At 37.4% G+C, this 14279-nt stretch overlaps 1 long non-coding RNA gene across 1 annotated transcript; it reads left to right on the forward strand.

The window, feature by feature from the left end:
* The first annotated feature begins 691 nt into the window (after positions 1–691).
* On the forward strand, positions 692–7668 carry Gm39904. Its single transcript, XR_866638.1, has 3 exons — positions 692–779; positions 3120–3323; positions 7348–7668. It is a non-coding gene; the product is annotated as a predicted gene, 39904 (long non-coding RNA).
* The last annotated feature ends 6611 nt before the right edge of the window (positions 7669–14279 follow it).

Genomic DNA, 14279 nt, shown 5'->3' on the forward strand with positions numbered 1-14279 from the left:
GCCACCAAGGGGGTTTGTGTGGTGTTTTCTCAAAAAGCTGAAAATTGGGCCTTGTATTCTACCACAGCAATAATGACCATTCATGTTCATCTGTCCCTGTATTTTTACGCTCAGAAATTTAAGAAAGTTCTGAAAGGACAAAACCTTGCCACTCTACATTCACAGAATATGAAAACCTGAGGAACAAATTTCCTCATTCTAAATAACAATGACAGAGACACATTTGACAACCATCTCAACACATTCAACTAAAGAATAATTGAAGGATCTCTCATAACCTAATTCAATTCTGAAGGCTCATCACTTAATACTATAATATTGGACAATATGTTTCAGCATAGAAAATTACGGAGAGTCAAGCATAGCAACCAGGAATCTAAGATCATCTTAGTTCTACATAAATGGTGATCTGAATTTTCCTAATGAGAAATTGTTATACACTGTAACACAGCTCCACAGAATGTCATTGTTTTGTGTCTCAAACTCACTTAATGACACTGTCAATGCCCTGGAAAGAAAAATTCTGGTGTGTATAAGAGGTGTATGTGTTCCTGCTGAATGGTTCTATTAGGCACTTGATATGCAGGATAATTTCCAGGCTGGAGACCAAAACAATGACTACCTTGAGGTTATTCCATGCTTCTATTGTAAGTTCTACTTTGGGTCTGCCTGTACTTATAGACATCTGTATTAGTTTGCCTGAAGCCACCTCAAATTACCTGGAAGCAATGATCAAAATAAAGATATGATGGGAAATACAGACCATCATGGAAACAAAAGTAAGTAAGAGGCTCCATTATTTTTTCTTTTTTAAGAGAGTAAGCGTGTGTATGTGTGTGTATAGGTGTGTGTGTGTGTGTGTGTGTTAGGTATGTGACTGTGTTTATGTATGTATATTCATGAGTGCATGTCTATATTAGACTATTTGTTAATGGGTATATATGGGTGTATATATATTGGTTCAGAGGCCACTAGGAAAAAAGTAAAAGTCAAAACGTCATTTACATTTCTCATAAAATATTTTTACTTTTCAACTGATAATGGATTATGTCATTTCCCATTCCCTTTCTTTCCTTTAACTCCTTCCATGAACCGTTTTACACTCTTTCAAACTCATCATCTCGTTTTAAATTGTTAACATATAATATATCCATTATATGATATATGTTCATAAATACACAAAAGTAACCTGATCCATGTATATAATGTAGTGTGTGTGTGTGTGTGTGTGTGTGTGTACATGCCCAATCTTGCATGCATGCACACATATACATGCATATGGCTGGGCATTTGATATTGAATGACCAATTTTGGGGCTTTTCTTCTGGGGAAGATTATTTCTTCTGCTCTCAACATTCTCTAGTTGCCCACAGGTTTTTGTCTAGGGTTGAACCCCAGAAGAATTTGCCTTTCAATGTCACCATATCCATTGGTTCTTCAGCTCTTTTTAAAGCAGCCATGTTGTTCTGACTTCACGGATGTTGCCTCTCTGACATTTCTAGCACACACAATCTGACAGCAAATTTCATAATTTTTTGGCTCTTACAGTGTCAATGCTTCCTATTCTGCAGTGATCCGTGAGCCTTAACTGTAGGAGTGCTGTTGCTTTTTAATGGATTTAGGGGAATTTTTTTATCACATCTGTCTCTTTAACAGGATATGTTTGTTTAAAAATGTCTTAGTTTTACAGATATTTCCTTTCATAGACAAATATGAGGCAGATATTGTCAGTAGGACAAGAGACAAGAGTTTTCATACATCCTCACTGCAAAATATCCTTTAAACCCATCTTCACATACCATCTGGGAAAAAACCTTGAGTCTTTCATGGAATAAAGAAATCGTGATGGGTCTAAAGTAAACTCTACCTCTTGCCTCCAAAATATAAATTGGAAACATTAGGACAAACACTAAGGTATTCTTGTTAGAAAAAAAATGACTTTCTTTTTGACTTAAAACTGTGTAGTTGAGATGTTTGTAATTTTTCTGTTATAACCAGTCATTAATAACTTAAAACAAACACCATGGAAGCACTTCTTCATGTGTGTATTTGAGTGTGTTTTCCAGTAACAACCATCTTTCTTTTCCTTGACAGAGATACTCACATGGCCAAATTGCCTATCTTCTATTTGCATGCCATGTTCTCCGTGAACTTTACTGGGGCAGCTGTATTTATAAACTGATACCCAGAATCATCTCCTCATTGAAACACCTCTCATCTTCTAAAATATCATAAAACTTCAAAAAAGTGTTCAATGCTGACTGTTTTCCCAAGTTATTACAAAGAACCCCACAAGGATATAAATTTTGGCTTGTTTCATAATGAATGTAAGCTAGGGCCTTTGAGAAGTTCCTAGTCAACAGCAGGTATAAAATAATATTTGTCGAGAGGAGATTAGTTTACAGATTCAAGGCCTTTTCTATGATGCTCCACATGTCTGGCATAATAATGGAAATAATTGAAATATTAATAATTGCAAGTCATGCCAAATCACTTTATTTTTAATGACAGTTTCACATCACTATTGTAAGTAGGTCAGAAATTGTGTGCTGTTGATCTGCCTAGTATATTTTTAAAATACAAGCTTTCTTGACTGGAATGTCAAGTGTTAATGGAACAATGTTATAAACAGCCACACACTGTAAACTGTGAAGCTACAGAATTAGTAGCAACACTCTCATTCTCTGGGAATTTTAAATACATTAGGAACCTGTAATTACTGACTCCATCTGCCTACTCTGGCTTCAGCTTAATTATGCATTTCAGAAAGAACGTTCCTCGTGTTTTCATTTTTTGTACATATAAATATTTAGCTATATTTCTTACCATTTTATGTCTCCCTTTCTCTCTGCTTTTGCCATTTATAATCTCTGGAGCTATTTTTACTTCCCAATCACACTGCCTTTCCTCAGAACCAACATGAGAGAGACTGAAACAGAGATATTTAATTCTGCCCCTGTCCCCATTGTATCTCTGCAGAGAGGCTACTATGCCTAAAATGTATTTGAAAAAGATGTGGAGCTCTCATCAGTGACTCTAGTATCTTTTCCTAGTTGATAAAACAATGAACCAATGAGTGTGTGATGAACTTGTCTTGAAACCTGACTATGTCTCCCCAGGAGAGGAATGCACATTGTTCCCAAGAATTACTTGAAGTGAGGTAACAAACTGATTTGGAGAAGAAGACATAACTGACAGCATTTCTACAAACATTTTTTTTTAACTGGGATACGGTGCTCATAAGACAGCGGACAACAGAACCTACCTAAACTCCCTGCCCTCTAGAGAAGAAAGTCATAGCTATGTCATGTTCACATAAAGAAGTAAGTGCCCCGCCTTTGTCACAAGCAATAATAAATATGGTAGTCCTTTATCTACTTGGTCAAGCTTGTGGAAGTGGCATTGAACCTGGATTACCCAAAAAACAGTTTGGTTCTACAATTATGATTAAATATTACATATTTAATATGACAAAGAAAACGTAATTTCTATTTAATTTTTACTATAAGCAAGCTATGACAACATCCACACAGGTGTTAATACTCTACTACTTATGCTATTACTTCTATGAATAAATTCATTTAGAACCCTGGAGTTCTAGGACAGGGTCTAACAACTGCTTCTTTGGCAGGCATTTATATCCACTGAATCTCATGCTTAGAGTATAAGTTAGCCTGACCTTCGGATTCCAGTGAATTAAGTCAGCTTAGTGGCAGGAATCAGTCAATCCAGAGAGGTTGTCAGGACATTCACTGTAGTCTGAAGAAAGAGTAGCAAGAAGGTAATGGTAAGAGAAGCAAGGAAGCAAGGAAGACTGTGGAAAGAATAGGAATGGTCATTTGCATAGTCCTTGGTCAACTGATTGTAAGTGACTAGGATAATATATTAAGCTATTACATGCAGGACTGATCTGCGCCCCCTAGGGTTTAAGAATTTCTGGCTTGATTTTACTGTCTCTGCAAAGGGTAAGTGAGCCTTATTTAGAGACAAAACAGGGAAGAAAAGAAATAATAACATTGAAACACAAAATAAAAAAAACAAGCAAACAAAATAATGAGCAATCAAAAGCAAAGCACCCAGGCTTTACTCAGGGTCATAAATCAGTTTCCGCAATGATTGTGAGGCCCAAGAAGCCAGGTACAGGCAGCAGTCCAAGGCAAAGAGCCAAGGACAGAGGGAAATTGGTACTACAACCAGTAGATGACTGGGAATGGGAAGGTATCCAAAAATCACTGAATAATAGATTATCAAAACAGAGAGGAAAGAAAGAGCTTGATTCTTCTCCAGTGAGAAGGATTATGCCATTTGTTTATTCCTTATTCAGTTCAGAGATCCTTTGATTTCAAAAATATTAATTGAGCACCTGGTACATATTAGTACTCTGCCAGAAGATGCTACACAACTCAAAACAGATGTGACAGCTAATTGGCAGAGGGGTCAGTAAACTGGAGGTGACTATCAGTAGATAACAACTAATTGATCTTCTTGGTAAGTACAGTATAGTGCTTGAAATGGAAGCAGGGATGAGAGGTGATGTGTTAAAGACAAGGGTAATGAGCATCAGAAGGGCAGGGAAAGTGTCTTAGACAAGCATATTTTAGCTGTAACGGGAAACGCAGACATTTTTTCTCTCTCTCAAATATGCAAAAGCCTGGTGCTAACCTATGAGTAATATCTTTTTCACAAAAGAGTTAGGAGACTAGACTCTCAAAAGGAAAGTTGTGTAAGTTTTTGAACACAAAACAACTCTTCTTAAATGTAAATTAGGACATAAGCTATCAATGAGTGATCATTGTAATCTATACACCCAGGAGGGCTCCTGCTCTCATGTAGCTTTGTGTGAGAGTGTCTTGGAGGAAGTTTTAACTCTGAAGTTCATGAATTGGACACCAGAGTGAAAGATGGAGGTAGAAATAAAAACTCATGACGACATAAAATAATTTCTGTGAAGTCTTCTGACATCTGAGTTCTTCCTCTTGCACTCAGATCTTGTGAAGTTCTGGGAAGTCTAATGCAAGTCATTTCAGTGATGCTAAGCCGGATTCACTTCAGTTACCAATTCTCAAATGATGTCATGTCCTGAGGTGATGTGCTGAGGCTCCAACTGTGCTCAGCAGGAAAGAACATAGGCATCCTGGGAAGCAATGGCAACAAAAACCAAGCATTAGTAACTGTTATTTTATATTGCTTGCAAAGAAGCAGGGATACCCAGAGGGAAAGGCTGAAGGCCATACAGAGGAAGGTTATGAAGCCACACACCTCAGCAAGTGGCATTTCGGTTTTGGTATTTTGCACACTGAATCTCAGTTCCCTCCACTGTAAGGAGGTCCAGTGGCCTGCCTTGCTGACTGTGTAATTGGTGAAATGAGACAACTAATAAGATTGCCTTTTGAAGAACCCAACAATTAAGCAATATTAGACTAATTTAACAGCTAAAAACAATGTACCTGTTCAAGGTAAGGACAAAAAAAAAAAAAAAGCCTTTTCTATGTTTTCCAAATATCAAATACTCCAAGATTTACTGATGATCTGAAATTAAAAAAAAAAAATTAGAAAACCCTCCCTTTTCTATCTGGCTCAGAATTCTGGCTTGTACATCTTACATCTGTTTCTCTCTTTGTGCTTTGACGCTGACATGCATGGTAAAGACGTAACCTACTTTTCAAGCTTTTTGCACATAAACTCATATCCTGTGAGGTAGGCATATATAGATACTCTCCCAGACATTAAGGCATGAACCTAGGATTCTGGAACCATCGCCATCAGAAAGCCATTTGCACGTTAGAGTCAATAGGTCTTTAAAATCCCTCTATTTATTCCCTATCAATTCACTTTTATAACATCTATCTATGCAAACTCTTATTCCTTTATATCATTTTGCCTACTTCTAATTATTTTCCTCAATGATAGAGTGTAATATACTCTATAAACATGCTAAAATAAACTTCTCCCAAGTTGTTTCTTGTCCTGGTGTTTATCACAGCCACAGAGTTGTAAAGTAGCCTAGCTATCTAGAGAATATTACACTCTTGGCTAACTTGGCTCTAGAAAATTGTATGGAAGAAGCAGCATTTATATGTATCTTTTTATTTCTAAAAGGAGAACTTGTAACTGTTATACTACTCATAACCAAGTGTCTTATCCAAAAATGTAAATCCTATAGTAATATAGAATGTTCTTTAACTTCAGAAAAACATTTATGGAACTGTGTAAGAGAGAAACAAAAGTATGGAAACCTACACTGTACAGGCAAGCTAAGCCTAATGCAATAAATGTAAGGCTGATATACAAGTATTTGTGTCTCTAAAAAGGAGGAAACGGAATACAGCTTTAATAAACTCAAAATAAAATCTGCTCTAGTGAATGATGACTTTGGAGTGGAGTTTTATTTAAATTATTGCCTTTATTTTGTAAGAGAAACTTTACTGTGCATCAGTAGTTGAGTATATAGAAAGAGTTAGCACTTGATCGTTATATGATTAATGAATAAAGATCAATCCACTAGCTATCCATAGCCCCTGGATTCTATCAGATGTTAGAAGAATGTATCACATGCATGAGTTACACTAGCCTTGGTGATTCAACTTGACCTTCTGAATATTGATAACATTCAAGAAAAATGATGGTTCTGGTGATCGAGATTTCAGGAGGAGAATGAGAATCACAGATTCTGGGAGTTTGATTTACCAGAGTCTTTTAAGGAATTCGGAGAGTTTAGCATATTTCCCATGCAAGAGAGGGACCATGAGACACAGAGCATCGCACAGTGAATATTTGTTGGGAATATGTACTGCTGCCTTCAGAATGAAGGGTAGATTTTCATGGACCTCACCTGAAACTTAATTTTATTTCTGGTACATCCCAAATCACATATTAATAACACATTCTATCAGTTAAGAACAGTGAATGACTCCTTCTATTTTCTGGAGAGTGCAAACATTACATTTTAAGATTAGAATGTAGCTGTTGGCTCACATTTCATCAACTGAGAAGTAATTCTTTGTTCCCTACTTACAGCACTCCTCCCTGGTAATTCTATGATACTTATAATATACACAATTTCTGCTTTCTTACTTTAAATGTTTCAGAAAAATATTAAGTGCACAAGGTATTTAGTCATTACTTGCATATATTAAATGCATAGACTAAGGCAATTTAATTCAAAAGATATTTCAACCATTTTTATGTCTCAAGAACGGTCCATTGTGTGTTTTTATATTTATCTATTGTTGGACACCTAGAATGGTTTACTGTTTTAGCTTTTAGTAACACTGCTACAGTCAACAATGTGGGGATGCATACATTTCTTCTATATTCTGACTTCACTTTCTTTGTATATGCACCTAGGAGTGGGATGGCTGGATCACATGCCAGTGCTGTTTTCGGATGAGGAAGATCACGTCATCGCATTTTGCATACTGCTTTACTGAGTTCCATCGACCAACAATATATAAGACTTCCTCTTCTCCTAGCTCCTTTGCAGCCTTTGCTTGTCCTCTTTTTGGATAGTAATCATTCTAAATGAGATAAGGGGGGTGGAATTCATTGTAGTTTTGATTAACATTTGTCTGATGGGTAAGGATAATGGGCACATGCCTGGTGCCCACTGGTACCATACCTTACATCTTTAAGTTGTTTTGCACAGGGTGATATGCAGGGGTTAAGTTTCACTTTTTAAAATGTGTGTGTGCAACTTTTCCAGCACCTTCATTAAAGGTGTGTGTTTATGTAGGTACCACATTAAATAAGGAAAAAAATAAACATAGCTTGTTTCTTTGGGGCTTAAATATGTTAATTGCTAGAGAAATTGCATTTCTAGCATTGAACAAAGTCTGTGTTCTCCTCCCCTCCCCACCCCCCCAATTCATGGCCTTTTTAGTTTAATTGCTACCACACACACACAAAAGCATACATATATAAACACAACTTAAGTCCTCTTGGCATTAATTTATGTATATGATGCTCCTAACGAGCAGGGGTTACAACTAGGAAACTTCTACACTGTTGTTTTAAAGTTAAACATTGAGACACAAGGTATCTTGTAAATCACATGTAAAACAGAATATGTCAGAAAGCAATATAAGACCCCACAGAGTAACTAGAAGTTGTTGAAGACTATACTCCTAATTTTGAAAACTATAGCCTAGTCTAAACTTTGAGTCCCCAAACCCCTCCTTGTCACATGACTTTACTCCACTTTTGTTTTCACTTTTCCATGCATCACAGTGAGAAAGGAACCTTGCCTGCATGTATGCAACAAGTCCTCACATGTAAGTCCATACTCCAAAACCACTCTGTAAGTTGACTTTAATGGATAGGCACTAAACAAAACATAGGTTTTGTACAATTAGAAAAGCAAGCCTTTGCTTCAAGGTACCTAGGATAAGGACTGAGGACTTGTCCTCTCAGAAATTGCATTACAAGTGGAAGCAAAGTAATCCCTCAGGGGCCCAGGGCAACTCCCTTAGAAAGATGTCCCTGCCACTTCTAGGTAGATTAAAACCCAGCACTTCCTTCTTCTGGGTTATCTGGAGTCTGGTGTTTCCCCATAGAAAGGTAAGTGCCATATAAATTAAATGGGTTTAAACCAGTGTAGAGTGTACACTAAGTGAGGGTGACTCTGTTATTGAAGAGATACATCAAGGGAAATTCCTGTATACTATTTCAAGAGTATTCATGACTTGTTAAACACATGCTTGAAATTATGACAAATAAACCCATCCTTCATAGATTTTCTAAGTTATATAATAACCCATCTGTCTATCAGAGCAAGGGTTCACCCAATTCCTGGCCCTAAGGATCAGCTCTTCCCTCTTTCCAAATTTATACAAAGATACTTCTGCTATACACAGACTGGGTTGAAGAAAGGGCTCCACACTTAAGGGAATATATTTATCTTGGGAGCTAAGAGCTAATAAATGCAGAATTTCTTTTTGTGATGATAAAATGACCTACAGCTGACAATGGTGGTGACTGTATGCAGTTGTTCTTGTACTAAGAACTAAAGAATCCAGTACTTTAAGAACCCTAATACTTATGAATTATCTCGGCAAAGCTTTTAAGGAAACAATGAGATACACTGAAGTCCAATGAACAAAATTGACATTTCTAGTCTGGAAAGGTAAGTGACAAAAATATGGGATGTAGATTCAAACAAAGTAATTTTATTTGCAGTCTCTTGACTAAGCTTTGGGATAGGAGGTAATTGTCTTAAGTCTTCTATCCTTTATTTTCTTCACTGACAAGCTAACAGGATTAAAATAACGATATCATAAAGTTGTGTTCTATGAATATTTACTGGTAATCACCATTATTTAAGTAATCCCCATTAGAATATATTTTGCATGGTCTACTGCAGATAGAGGTGGATTGATGGAAGACTGGGGCATGCATTTCTGCAGGATTTAAAATTCTAAGAACATCTGTCCTAATAATCAAAATGTTTCATAGACATCACCTAGAAAAGTTCAAATTTTCAAGCTGTTAGGAATTGGCCACTGGCCACAGCCAGAGAGCAACACAGGTATCAGGTTTGCTTCTTCCTTTAGCAGTGAATATAGCAAGAAGACAGAATCTGCAAAAGATAGTCATAGGCATATAAATGCAACTGGAGGAATTTGAAAAGATAAAAGACTTTGAGAATGTGGGTGTTCAGAGAAACTCTATTCTGTAGATGTTGGTGAAATTCATAGGATAAGCAATTCTGTGCCACATAAGTAGAAGGACATAAAGAAGGTACACCATAGCAAAAGCAAAGAGGTCCAAGGGAGGATTGTTTGGAGAAGTCTTACACGCGTTCGCGATTGGCCAGGAAGAACGCAACAAACCGGAATCTTCTGCGGCAAAAGCTTTATTGCTTACATCTTCAGGAGCCAGAGAGCAAGAGAGCAAGAGCAAGAGCTCTATTGCTTACATCTTTAGGAGCCAGAGCGCAAGAGAGCAAGAGCAAGAGAGAGAATGGCGAAACCCCGTCCCTTTTTCAGGAGAATTATCCTCCGCCTAGGACGTGTCACTTCCTGATTGGCTGCAGCCCATCGGCCGAGTTGTCGTCACGGGGAAGGCAGAACACATGGGGTGGAGAACTACCCTTGGCACATGCACAGATTATTTGTTTACCACTTAGAACACAGGATGTCAGCGCCATCTTGCAACGGCGAATGTGAGGGCGGCTTCCCACAGAGAAATCCATGCATTTCAGAGGTTAGTGTGGGTGGCAGGAAATAGAAGATGAAGACAGAAGAGAAAGCTGGGTTAGACCATGGTGGTCTTATCTGTGAGAGCAGCAACTTGAGATTTTATTCTGTGTGTGATTATAAGTTTTAAGTCATGGAAATACATAGCCATTCTAACAGTCATGCTATAGAGGAACATAAGAAAAAATGGAGATCTCTAGTATAGGTCTGGACTCAAGAACATGGGAAGGGTCTAAATATAATGATGAATATAAAATTAACAGAAACATAGCTAAGAACCAAAGATTTTTTTTTAAACAAATAGCACAAATTTTGGTTCAAGTAATAGAAGAGTTCATTGTGTCATACAGTAAACACTCACAAAGTAGAGATATAAAATCATGAACTTAAAGTAACTGCTTTATTTCTACTGTAACAAGTAAGGATCCAAAGAAATTGCTCAAGATTAGAAGAATTTTAAACGTGAAAATAATTTTTAGTCAAGTTTTATTGATGACTAGATGATGAGGTGAGTCTTACAATAATTCTCTAATATGTATTCATATATAAAATAATAAAAACATGGGGCAATAAATGGTTCTTAAAACTACTCTATGGGCCCTAGAGTGATGTGTACTGAGTGATCAAAATCATTGTTCCACTTACAAGGGAACGTATTACAAGCCACAGTGACTAGACAGCTAATATGGGCAAGAAAGAGATAAATAATGTTAGTGGAACCTTTAGTAGGAAAAACAGAAGCCACTAAGAGAAATAACAATTAAGTAGATGTCAACACTAACTGGTTAGTGTGGAGAATAAAAGGCAGACCCAATTTTATTAATAAGATAATGTACACAACCTCTAGAAGACAAGGGAGCCAGAGACAGTTCCACAGCACACATCAGTATCCGCTCCTCCTGAGATACTGAGATACTTGACCCCCACAAGCACTATAAGTACCTTCATGAACCATAAGGAATAGCCATAACTGCTATTCTTCTGCTTTCCGGTAAATAGCCAAGATTCATGGTTCTTGTATTATCATTTTCATTTTCATTATCATTTTTCACAACTGACTAGAGTCTAGGAATAAATTACTAGAGTCTAGGTATAAAATCTTGCTACATCCACTCCAGTAGTGACAAGCGCGACAGGCCCTGAAAACCTGGGCGCTGTCCTGAGTCGAAAAGTTCATGGAAACTTAGTCTCCTGGAACCGTGGCATCCTATATAACAAATGATCCAATGTCCTTGCTTTAGTTAATAAATGGATCTGTGTGCTTTCCCTTAATATTGCTTTATTATAAGTGCTCCTAAGGATTGATATTTTGACATACAGCTAAGTTAGATTCTAGGCAGTCCTTGATCCGACCTTGGGCATGGATAGCTAAATCATTGCCCTACACAGAAATTTACCATTATCTAGGAAGAAGGAAGTTTGTGACCTAAAGAGGAACCAGAGTAGATACTTAGAAGTATAGATAGCTGAGTAACACCCATGCACAAACAAGTATTTACAATGGCCTAGGGGGAAGTTGGACTATACAATAACTAGAGTAGGAACTATGGCAAGGGCACGAAGCCCTTGCCCCTGGCTTCTAAGACTAAGTGGACCTTAGGTGGAGCTGTTTTTGATCCCAGTTATTAACATTGAGTTTTACCCCAGTTGGTTCCTGCCAGTTCTTCCATGTTTGTATAACTTTGTTTTGTGTAAGAATCCAGTAACCTCTTTGTACCTTGCAGGTGTGTCACCCAACTTCCCTATTTTCTTCTGGATAAAAAGTCTGATGCTCGATTTGACAAATTACATTCAAATCCACATTCCCTTGTGTCAAGTCTGTCTGTCAATTCCAGCTGACTCCTTGCCCACCTGTGACCAGAGATCTGTTCCACACAGATAAGGGACCAAGAGGGTCTGTGGCAAAATCTCTAGTTTTCATTTTAAGGATAGATTTACAATTTGGGATATAACACAATAAATGAAAATTTTCTAAGATACTTGGTGGGCTCTAATGAAAACAATGGTCTAGCCTTGATCCACAGAAGCCAATGAGGATACTGGGGCACAAGTTAACCTTACAGAAGGCATTGTTTTATTTAAGTTTTAGTTTAGTTTTCAAAATGGGGATACATCTGCATGCACAGCAAAAATTGAAAGGACTAAATCTAGGCATTTTGGTTCCCCTGAGCATCAGTGTAGATTGAAACATAGGTTAGAGTCAGAAAAAGTCCTGGGTTTGACTGTGCTTCATCACCATGACTGGGCCATCCTAACTGACTTCTTCATTCCCACCTCCATCTGTAGAGAGAGCAAGGACCACAGCAGAAGCCTTTAGAGAACTGAGGTGAGGGATGCTTGAAATCATGCTAGCAAATCACCTAGACGAAAGGCATTGGAGGCAGTGCCTGTAATTGATTTTGTATTCAGCACTCTGCACCTCTGAATTAGCACCAGAATGGGTTTCCATTACTGTAAACATCAAAAGCCCTGATTTATTCCATGCTCCAAACTTCCTTTTCTTTCTGTTTCCAGTCTCTATGGACAGCAATAAACCATATTTGGAAGTCCAATTAGGCATTCACAACTCCTGTCTGTCTTATCTTAATCCTGCCAGTAATAGAACAGTAATTGTTCAGAGAAACTACAGGGGAAATTGTGAGTGAGGCACACACACAGTGCTTCAATTGATCTCAATTACTGTCATGAAATTGAGTCTTCTGTCCAACATCTAAATTTAATGCTTCTTTTTCCCCGAGGACCTGTCCCTGGTTGTTGCCTTCTATCGTATCTGTGGTTGGGCTGTCACCATCTACATTGCCCTCTCCATCAGAATGATGGAATTGTTTTCCTTCATGCTGTATTTCCTCTCTATATTGTTTGCTCCTAAACCCCTGCTTTAGTCTTCTGACATTCATATCTGAATCTTTTCATTTTCTCTGGCTCAACACCCAAGGAAGAACTATGCTGTGTCTTGGCACCCAAATAATTGATTTCTATTTATGAGCAAAAAGACAATTTTTCAAAACCTAAACAAGATGAGCCTAGGTTTTGCCCAAAGGATGAAAACATAGTCTGAAGTGAATTATTTCCCTCTTTATTTGGGTGCAATTAGGGAAGTTAATGATGGGTAATTTCCAGCATGCATATGCTTTCACTGCGCTGATTTATAAGCAGGCATAAACATAATTAGGTGTGCATATGCATCCTCACAGTTTAATGGGCCCTGTATTCCTGGTAATTAGGAGGCTCAGCGTGTTGTTGATGTGGCATTTTTCAGGCTAAGGTATGAGAAGCTTTAAGGATTGCCTATGCCCAGGAAGCCAGCATGAAAATACATAGTATATCCTTATATAAATTCAGAGATAATGGCATCTCAGAAAACATTCACCATCTGTTTTTCTTTAATAGATTCAAAAGATTTGAAGACTTTTAGAAAATACATCTGCCTAGAATAGATATTCTTTAAGTTGTAAAGTTTTTGGAAATTAGCAGATGTATAGTAAATTAAGACTAATTATACATATGAAAACATCTAGTAAAATTAAGGTTCCATAGATAAATCTAGGTAGGCTTTTAGAAATCTTCAAGGAAACTGGCAGAAGATGGAAGAAATAGCTTTTTTTTTTTAATGTAAAAGCCAACATCTCCCTCAAATTCTACCTTTATTGCCAGTAGGAGTAGCTATGCATATTCTAGGACCCTCTGCAAGATAGAAATTCAGAGTCCCTTGTCTAAACATTAAGAAATTACAGACCTTGTCTACAGAATGTTGAAGCAAGTACTTGTTTAGAACAAGTTTCCCTGTTTGAACATGTGGCATGTCTGGAAATGGAGCACTTGGAAGACAGAAATTGACCAGTAAAGTACTGTGAGCAGCAGAGCAACAATAAGGTGAAGGTTATGGAGAAATAATTGCAAACAGCATTTCTATGAGCCTTATGAAATAACAAGGAGGAAGGTCAATTACAACTGAGGCTGTTCATGCAGTTATTTCTGAACAAATATTTAAGTATTATAAATGTGGCGTGCTTAACAAATGAGTACACATTGATATATGAGAAATGCTTATAAGAGAAAAAGTATGCCAACTTCCTACTTGTTGAA

This window comes from Mus musculus, chromosome 2 (genome assembly GCF_000001635.26).
Source record: "Mus musculus strain C57BL/6J chromosome 2, GRCm38.p6 C57BL/6J".
NCBI lineage: Eukaryota > Metazoa > Chordata > Mammalia > Rodentia > Muridae > Mus > Mus musculus.